Source organism: Apostichopus japonicus, chromosome 9 (assembly GCF_037975245.1).
Source record: "Apostichopus japonicus isolate 1M-3 chromosome 9, ASM3797524v1, whole genome shotgun sequence".
Lineage (NCBI taxonomy): Eukaryota > Metazoa > Echinodermata > Holothuroidea > Aspidochirotida > Stichopodidae > Apostichopus > Apostichopus japonicus.
In genome coordinates, this window is record NC_092569.1 from 17,288,675 (window position 1) to 17,297,457 (window position 8,783).

Genomic DNA, 8,783 nt, shown 5'->3' on the forward strand with positions numbered 1-8,783 from the left:
TATGATCTATAGCAGGGTTGTCCAACCTTTTGCAGTGTGGGGGGCACGTGGAATGATTATGATGAAGGAGGGGGCACCATGAACCTACGCTCGATTTTCGATTTTTTGCCCGAAGCCCAAGGCAACAAGATGTGAGCACTGCGCGCAGAGCACACTGATTTATTTTCCTTCCTGATAAAACAGATGAATACAATTCAGCCACCACCCCCCCCCCCCTCCGGGGAGAGAGTGTCACACAAACTGACCTGTATGCAGTTTTATGGACCCAGAAGGTTCAAATGATTGATTGTATAAATTCAAATTGTTATCAATAAATCTGCTCACTAAAATTTCGCACCGTAGAGCATCTCTGGCGGGCCGGACGCAACCCTGCGGCGGGCCGGACTGTGGCCCGCGGGCCGTAGGCTGGACAACCCTGATCTATAGGGATACATGCAAAATTATGCAAAAGTCATTATCAAATATAAATAAATAGTGATGAACTGGCACTGCTTGATACTTGTATCACCTCAATGATGTAAATGTGTGATTGAGCATTGGACAAAAAAGTTTCATTTTCAAGTTAATAACATTCTGAGAACTGCTTAGATCTGTCCACTAACAAGTTTCCTTCCCGTTCAGATTAATTCCCCAACGGAAACATTTTGAAATGTCATGTGTGGACCTTATCATGACCCCAAATGATCTTTGACCTACTTTTGTGAACACACCCAATGAAGTCCTTGACATGTGCAACAACTTGGGCAACTTTGATGCACATAAGCACATTGATCACACATACAGTAGGTAACTGGGGGCAACAGTTGCTTAACATAATCGAACAGAGGGATGAATGTACACACAGACAGATGAATAGATTCATTTCTACGATATCAACTTCATTGGCTCGGCAAGCTACTTGATCATAAAATACAAGTCTAGATTAATCCATTTGTGTATTTCCTTTAATCCCCTCTCTGTCCCTCCACTGTCTATCCCCTACCTCTCCTCTTCCCCTGTTGCTCTCTTCTCTCCATCCCCTGTCCACTTATAATTCCCTTTCATCCATCTCATTGTGTTCACCGTGCTCATTAACCTGTCTGTATTATGTGCGTGTTTTTGTCCCTTCTGTTACTGTTACTAATCATTTAGCCTCTGAAGAAGATCCTGCTAGGATCGAAACGTCAGGCCAATTTACTTTTACACAAATTCAAAAGAAAAACAAAATTTTTAAAACAATTATGCAGATTTAAAAGAAAAAAACTTCAAAATATATGACTTCTAGAAGGTTAGTATAGCATTATATGAAAGGAAATGTTTCCATTGAATCTAATTAGTAAATGAACTTCATTTTCAAGAGCTAAACATATACATATAAGGAAACTGATCAAGAAATTGATCAACATTAACACAGAGAAGCTGTTAAAGAGTATTGCTGCATATCTTCACCTCTCATTCTAAATCCAGGCAGCTACACTGTACTGTACTTGCTTGACAGTAGCATCAGTAGCATCATTTTGATGTAAATTGTTGAAATGATGACATCCTGATGCATGGGTTATTACAGATTTTGCTGGAAAATGCTGTTAATGATCTTTTAATTATCAATTTATCATTTATTTGCTACAATTACATGGTTGAAATGTCTTACTATGCGAAACGGTGGTATATAATGTCATCATTTTTCATCATTATATTGAGGTAAATCACTTTATAAAGTTAAGAAATGTGTTTTTTTTTTCATTTTGGCAAATTGTTTAATAGAGTATACTACAGTAACTGAAAGCTGCTAAGTACAAGTGATGTAAAATGTTGGCAGCACTTTAACATTCCCATAGAAAGTGACACAACACGATGTAAATTATGGCAAGTACATTGAGTCAATTATCCCACATTCCAAATGCTTCAACAATACATATCATGATGAGCTGTACTAAATGAACAAGACAAGAAGAAAAGGGTTCCGACGAGGTGCACCTTAATGACCCTGTTGACAAACATACCCCATCTTCTGAACACTGTGAGGAGCATTTGCAAATATCTATTTTGTTTTGTTTTGTAATTGAGTGCTTATATGATCAACACAGAAGACCCAAACAGACATCTGTACTCAAAATACATCTCAGGTCCTACATCCTGATTTAAAGAAAAACATAAAGAACAATGCTACAGAGTTGATAAAACACCCAGATATTAATGCCACTGCAAAATGCCAATAGCCAGATCTTATGATAGTGTACAGTGATGATTCCTGATCAGACGTAACCCTTTCTTATCCGTATCATTTGATGTTGCAATAGTACATCCTAGATCAGAGAAAACAATAAATGGAGATGCTTGGACTATGACCAAGCTGCATAGTGATGAATATTCATGGCAGATGTCTAGACCAGTTTACTGTACTAGCTTTGATTGGACGATTATGTAAGGGAGAGGATAATAGCCATGAAATGTTAAGTCTTTGCAGCAATTGGGAAGGCTGATTGTACAGATTGGCTGTGACTGGTTCACTACAGAACAGAGGAGCATAAACACCATAAATAGGGTAAATCTTGTACTCAGCATGTCAAAATGATGTGTGTTATCTGCCTGTGATTGGTCAATCAGATATGGTAGTGTATAAACTCCATTGGGTTGGCTAAATGATGTCCACGTGTTTCTTACTATATTGCCCTACACAAGGTATGGTAGTGTGTAAGGGGTTCCCGAATAAGGATTGTCTAATAAACACGGAAGGGCATAAACACATGTTTTCTTGAAATTATTATAACTTAAATGAAAATTCAATAACTAACGCCAGTAAAGAGACCGTTGTGCAAAATGGCACCAAAATGATACAGTGAAGTTAACGTATTAACCAGTAGTGATTGGTCAGTAACGGTAGTCTGATAGCAAATTAGTGTCGCTTATTGGTTGATAAGAATTAGTGTATAGAGGAAGTAGCTTTTTCAATTTTGTGCAATATATCTCTTGCTGTAATTTAAAACGTATGGTTAATAAAAATATGCAAAGAATGTAGAAAGAAAAGGAAGGGAAAAATGGAACTAGAAAGAAAAAAATAAACATGAGAGAATAACACCAAAAACAAACAGTTTATACTGTATACACATTGCATCCAAAAGAAGCATTCATATAGTACAGTACTGCACACATAAATAATCCATATATACAGGTTAGTTGATTAAAAAATTGGGCAAAAATATTTTCTCTTGAATGTTGAGACTATTGACATTATATTGTCCTGAACTGGCTTCTTTTCCATTTCAAATAATTGGAGATTTACACAGCAGAAAATACTTGATATAATATTAAATAATAAAATAGAAACATATATCCAAATAAAAATAAAAAAAACACCTGAAAATTGTATTTAATTACGTTGAGGTCATCAGTTTTATTCCTACCTAACTAAGTAAATTTGAATACTACCAATTCTACTTCAACTAGTATATTGAAACTACCTGCAAAGTATTTTGTTCTCAAAGAAAGATGACATACGTCCCATAAGATCCTAAACAGAAAGACCACAAATCTTATCCTCCCACTACAAATAAATTCTCGCCCGCTAGTTTAGAGCCTGAATCGTATCGTATTACCTGATATTCTCGGACTCTTAAAATGGTGAACAAATATTTCTTTTTTTCCTACATCACAAAAGCTGGCTTACTGTCTGTCATACAAGACAGCCCCTCATCCCGCGCGATCATTGTTCTTGAACATTGCCAATTATATAACGCTTACGGGGAATACATTATGTATGCTTGAATGTTGCTAGATTCTGTGGAGCTGAACCCAACCCTGTATTACCCTGTCGGGTTTAAGCCATTTATTTCATGATCACATTGATGTAACAAAAGCGAATATTCGACAGATAAAGACAGATGCCAAAATTTGCATACGTGCATAGTTATATGTTCTATCGTATGGCTACTTAACAACTAGCAATGTCGTTTCATTGACAAGCTAAACTTATATATGCCAACGTGTCCTTACTTGCATATTTACATTGTAAGATATCACTACTTCGCACCCTCACAACTAACTAAAATTGCCAAAAGAAAATTGCATCTTTGACACACATAAATTTGTCTCTTTCAATCGTGATTCTCTATCATGCCTTTAACCTTTTTCAGATTTTTGTTTTAGGGAAGTTAATCAGCGGAAAGAATTTCTAGTGTAAACAAATTAACACTTCCGAAAAAAAAAACAGTGGTAATAAAACTTACTAGATATTGCAGTCTAGACATTTATGGTATATTGATAAATGGGTTGTGTTAAATGACAGTTTTTGAAGCATAACGAGAATGTAATAGTTTATGTAAAAACTGTTTTCTTGTGACAGGAATCTTATGCGTATATGAACATTCACAACAAAATGAATGTTAAAGATCATTTGTGTATTATGTATAGTGCCATTTTGGTTCTTGAATGGGGTATGTGGAAAGGAGAGGGGGTGAGGTAGTCCACAAACACCTGGAGAAATTCTTTCATACAATTTACATTCCATTTGTAAAGATCTAGCATGCAACCTGGCTCCGAGGCTAAATAAGAATGAACATATGAAGAACTTTCTGATTTATTGAATGCAAATCATCAGTCTTGCCAAGTGATGACAAAATCTCGTACAACAATGTTGTGAGATATTACTTATAAATGCATACAAGTTGGACATCATCATACCATCCAAATGTTACCATTCGTTAGTATATTGCTCCACATAGCCTTCACAAGTTAACAGAAGTAGGTACATTCATAAGTGCTAAAGCCCGCGGATCTGTTACATTATTGCTATGGAATCACGCATGTTACATTTCAAGGCCCACAGCGGGTTTAAGACAATTATAAGTGTGATACGCAGACATTTGTCGGTAACATGTTCAGCCACATTGGAGATAATATTTATGGCTGAAGTTCATTGGCGCCCTCTGTTTATATGAAGTCATACTTGAACAACAACTAAGATTAGCTTTTGCAAACTTCAGTACAACATCATCGGTTAAGTTGTTGTACCAAAAGAGGAACCTTTGGTACACGAATGTAGTTAACGAAATGAAAATGATAGCAGCATTTTGCAGTTATGCCCTTTTCGAAAAAAAAATTAAAATGTTATTTATTAATTTATTCCCTTCCCTCAGGACGGCGATCCACCGCTATGTGCCTGAAAATGGGAACAGAAACATTTCTTTGCCCGCTCAACACCAAACACCTACCTACATCCCCGTGGACAACACCGTATTTTCATGCACTTATGTTATAGTGTGATGCTACATACTTGGAGGTATAACCTTTTACCGTCACATACATGCACATTTTTGTGTTATGTTTTTGATATAACTCTGCAAATGAGTTTCATACTAAAAGTAAGATTGGAAGATATTTTCTAGTACGCAACATTCCTTGTGATGGTACGATTGTCTTTTGTGATTTTTGTTCTTGGGATTAGTTTCAAACAATGCTGTTATACTTACGTACATACGTACATATAATAAAAACCTAGGTCATGCTAAAATAGTACTTTGCACCTTATACAACATTAACATATACAACCGCATTTATACTGACACATTTCTTTCCACTGTCATTTGTGTCTACAATGTGAGTTGTGTCTGATAATATGTAGCATTACCTGCTACTGTTAGTTAGCTGAGCACGATTACCGCGTTGGCCACTCCACAAATGTTAACAACGTTCAATGTTGATGGTAAGCATGAGTTCAAGAGCGAATATCAAGGTGCGTTTAGAAGGTATCACCACCAGGAGGAACCATTCACGGACCTTCCATGCAAATATATATCTGCATATATTGTCTCTTTTTTTATATAAAGACGTGCATAACTTTATTGAGTTGAAATAATAGGTTAACGGTTTATAGTGAAGTGCAAGAGCATTTTACTGTGGCCTGGGTTTGGGCTAGCGCTTTTTTCCATGTTGAGATGTCTTTTGTTTAATTTATTAGAGATGAATGCCAGTTGGCCCGCAGCAGAGTTCAAAGATGGAAAAGTTGTACAGTAGGCTCACACAGGATATATCAAGAATGTCAAAGGTAACGTGAGATCAGAAGAGAGTTTGCATATAGGAACTTACTGGAAGGTAATCTCACACTTTGTATGGGGATTTCTCATAATAAAGACATACTTAATTCAGTAGGCTTCAATCAAGTCATTACTAAGGTAACAAAGACCAAACAGGGTGTAAACCTCGTGAAAATGGGAGTCTTCTGATGAAAGGATTCAGTTAACTTACATCATCAAAACATCTTTGAAGTTTTTCCTCTCTCTCTCTCCTCCTCCCCCCCCCCCCCCTTCTCTCTCTCTCCATCCACCTCCACCTCTCTCTCTCTCTCTGCCTTTTTTGCAAGTTCTTTATTTTTATATTTTAGCATTTGATTGCAGCAAGATCTCACTTCCATAAAAGAAGGGCAGTTTGTATCGTGTCTCCTACTCAACTTTTTGATGTTTCATATTGGTCAGAGATCATTTTGTCTTTAATGTATGCCAAAGGTTATTGGAAGTCAGTAGAGGTCAAAGTTTGGAAACTTAATATACCCAGTAGAGGGAATCCAATACTGTTGAACTGTTTGGTATTTGACAAAATGAATACAAAATATGTTGGAATTCATTGCAGTCATATTCTCAATTGAGAATAAACTTTCATAAACTTGTAAATGTGATTTCGCAAGAAAGCAGTTTTTAGTTAACAGAAACATTTCAGCTAACTAAACACCATCGAACCCCAATTTATTTAAATTAATTCTTCTTTCTCTTAGACAGGTTCGTCATAACATCAACTGCACGCATAATGGATATCATTTAACAAACCAGGAGGCCCTTACTTTCATATCGGAGTCTCTTGAGATACCTGATATTCCTGCCGCACTGGTCAAAGATATACTGGCAACGCTAAATACTACAATTTTAAGACTTAGAAAGTCTTAAAAGTTTTGCTCCCATGACAAACATTCCTTTCCTTTCGGACCCTTTTCGAAAATACAATGTTGACACAAACCTTTTCTTTGCGAAGATAAAACGAGCCCTAATGTCACGTCACGGAGGGCAATGTATATGGTTCAGTTCATTTTTGCACGCCTTATTGAGTTGCTTGGGTTATAAGGTCACTTTTGTTGGAGGACCTGAAAGAACTTTTATGGGAATATATAATGTACGCGGGGCGTTACTCGTTCATATCGTTACTTATCTCGGAAGTAGACATTCAGTAGAAGCTAGTCATACATATCAAATGTACTTGGCTGTCCCTCTTGATTTCACAGAGGAGTCTCCGATGTACGGGTTTGATCTTAGTGAAAAATAGTTCGTCAACGCTGGAGACGGTGTATTTAAGAAGCAGGTCATATCGCCCAACCTTGATTAAATATGACACTTTATTAAGGAAACGTTCGGGGATTGTTAACGTTACGAACCGAATATTAAGGAAACTTGAGGATGTATCAGTGTTATAGGGGTTAGGTTTGATAGGTTTAATGGTTAACTTTGGGGAATTGTTAACGTTACGGGATACGAACCGAATATTAAGGAAACTTGAAGTCGTGGTTCAATTGATTACATAGTGATTGCATATGTGGTAACATTGACACAGTGGTTACATTGATTAAATATATTACTTCAATATTACGGACGGGTTTTATATTTTATCTTATTTTTCAATTTAATAAGGAAACGTTCGGGAATTGTTAGTCGGTAGGATTGATCAGTGTTTAAGGGATTAGGTTTGATCAATTTTTTATGGAGACCGATTCCCCTTTGTCAGGCTGGTTGGGCGAAATGATTAGGCTGGTTGGGCGAAATCGAAGTTGAGCGAAGTGACCAGAAAGCTTTAAATACTGCCAACGACTCAATACCATAGCTTTCCCAAGATCACAATTTGGTGAAGTTTTTTAACAAATTGGCCAACTCTGGGAAGTTATCATACAGTACAATACTGTGAAGAAGTTAAGTTTTTTAGGATATGTTGACATTGCTACTTTAATTCGTTATAATATACCTTCACTCTGCTCTACCACATAAATGGAAGAATGATTGGCTTTTCTGGTGACAATTGGGTGTACATTCATCATAATTATGTAAATCGAAAGAATTCAGAACATAACATTTTAGAGAGTTTTGAAGTGACTTTCCTCAATATTCACCAGCACTGGTAAAAAGAAAGCATTAATGTGATTAATGTAATGTCCATGAAAACCATCTGAATAAAATCCATCAATATGTCAGCCTTACATTAGATAGTAGATCCACTATAATTATATGTCCACCTGGTAATTCATACTTCATCAATTTAATATAGAGGACAGGTCTGCAGAGAGGGAACCTGGGGTCAGACAGGGGATCGAAAAACATCGGATAAAATAGAGCGTATTCTAAATTTTATCAAAAATCCTTCACAAAAGGGGTCTGTTGACAATGGTTCCTTGAGTCGACCTGAATGTTGTAGAGAACATTAATGAGTTTTTTTCAATAGGATGTATAAATGTCATTACGTTATAGTTAATCGAGATGTATCGACATTTTGAGGGATCTTTTCTAGCGATTGGAACTAACGTTCATCGAGTTACTGAAGAAACATTTTACAACAGTTATTGAGTAAAGCATATATTGTTTACATTTAATATTAAAGGTTGGATTTCAATATACGTTAAGGTACAGTGTCGTGACTATATCACGTTTAAAAACAATACGATGCATTGCAGAGGAAGATACAATGACAGCGTAATACAATTAGGCCTGTAACTCTTCGTCTGGAGGAAAAGGACGTATTCAATTGATAAGATGCTTGTCGTGGTAGACATTTAC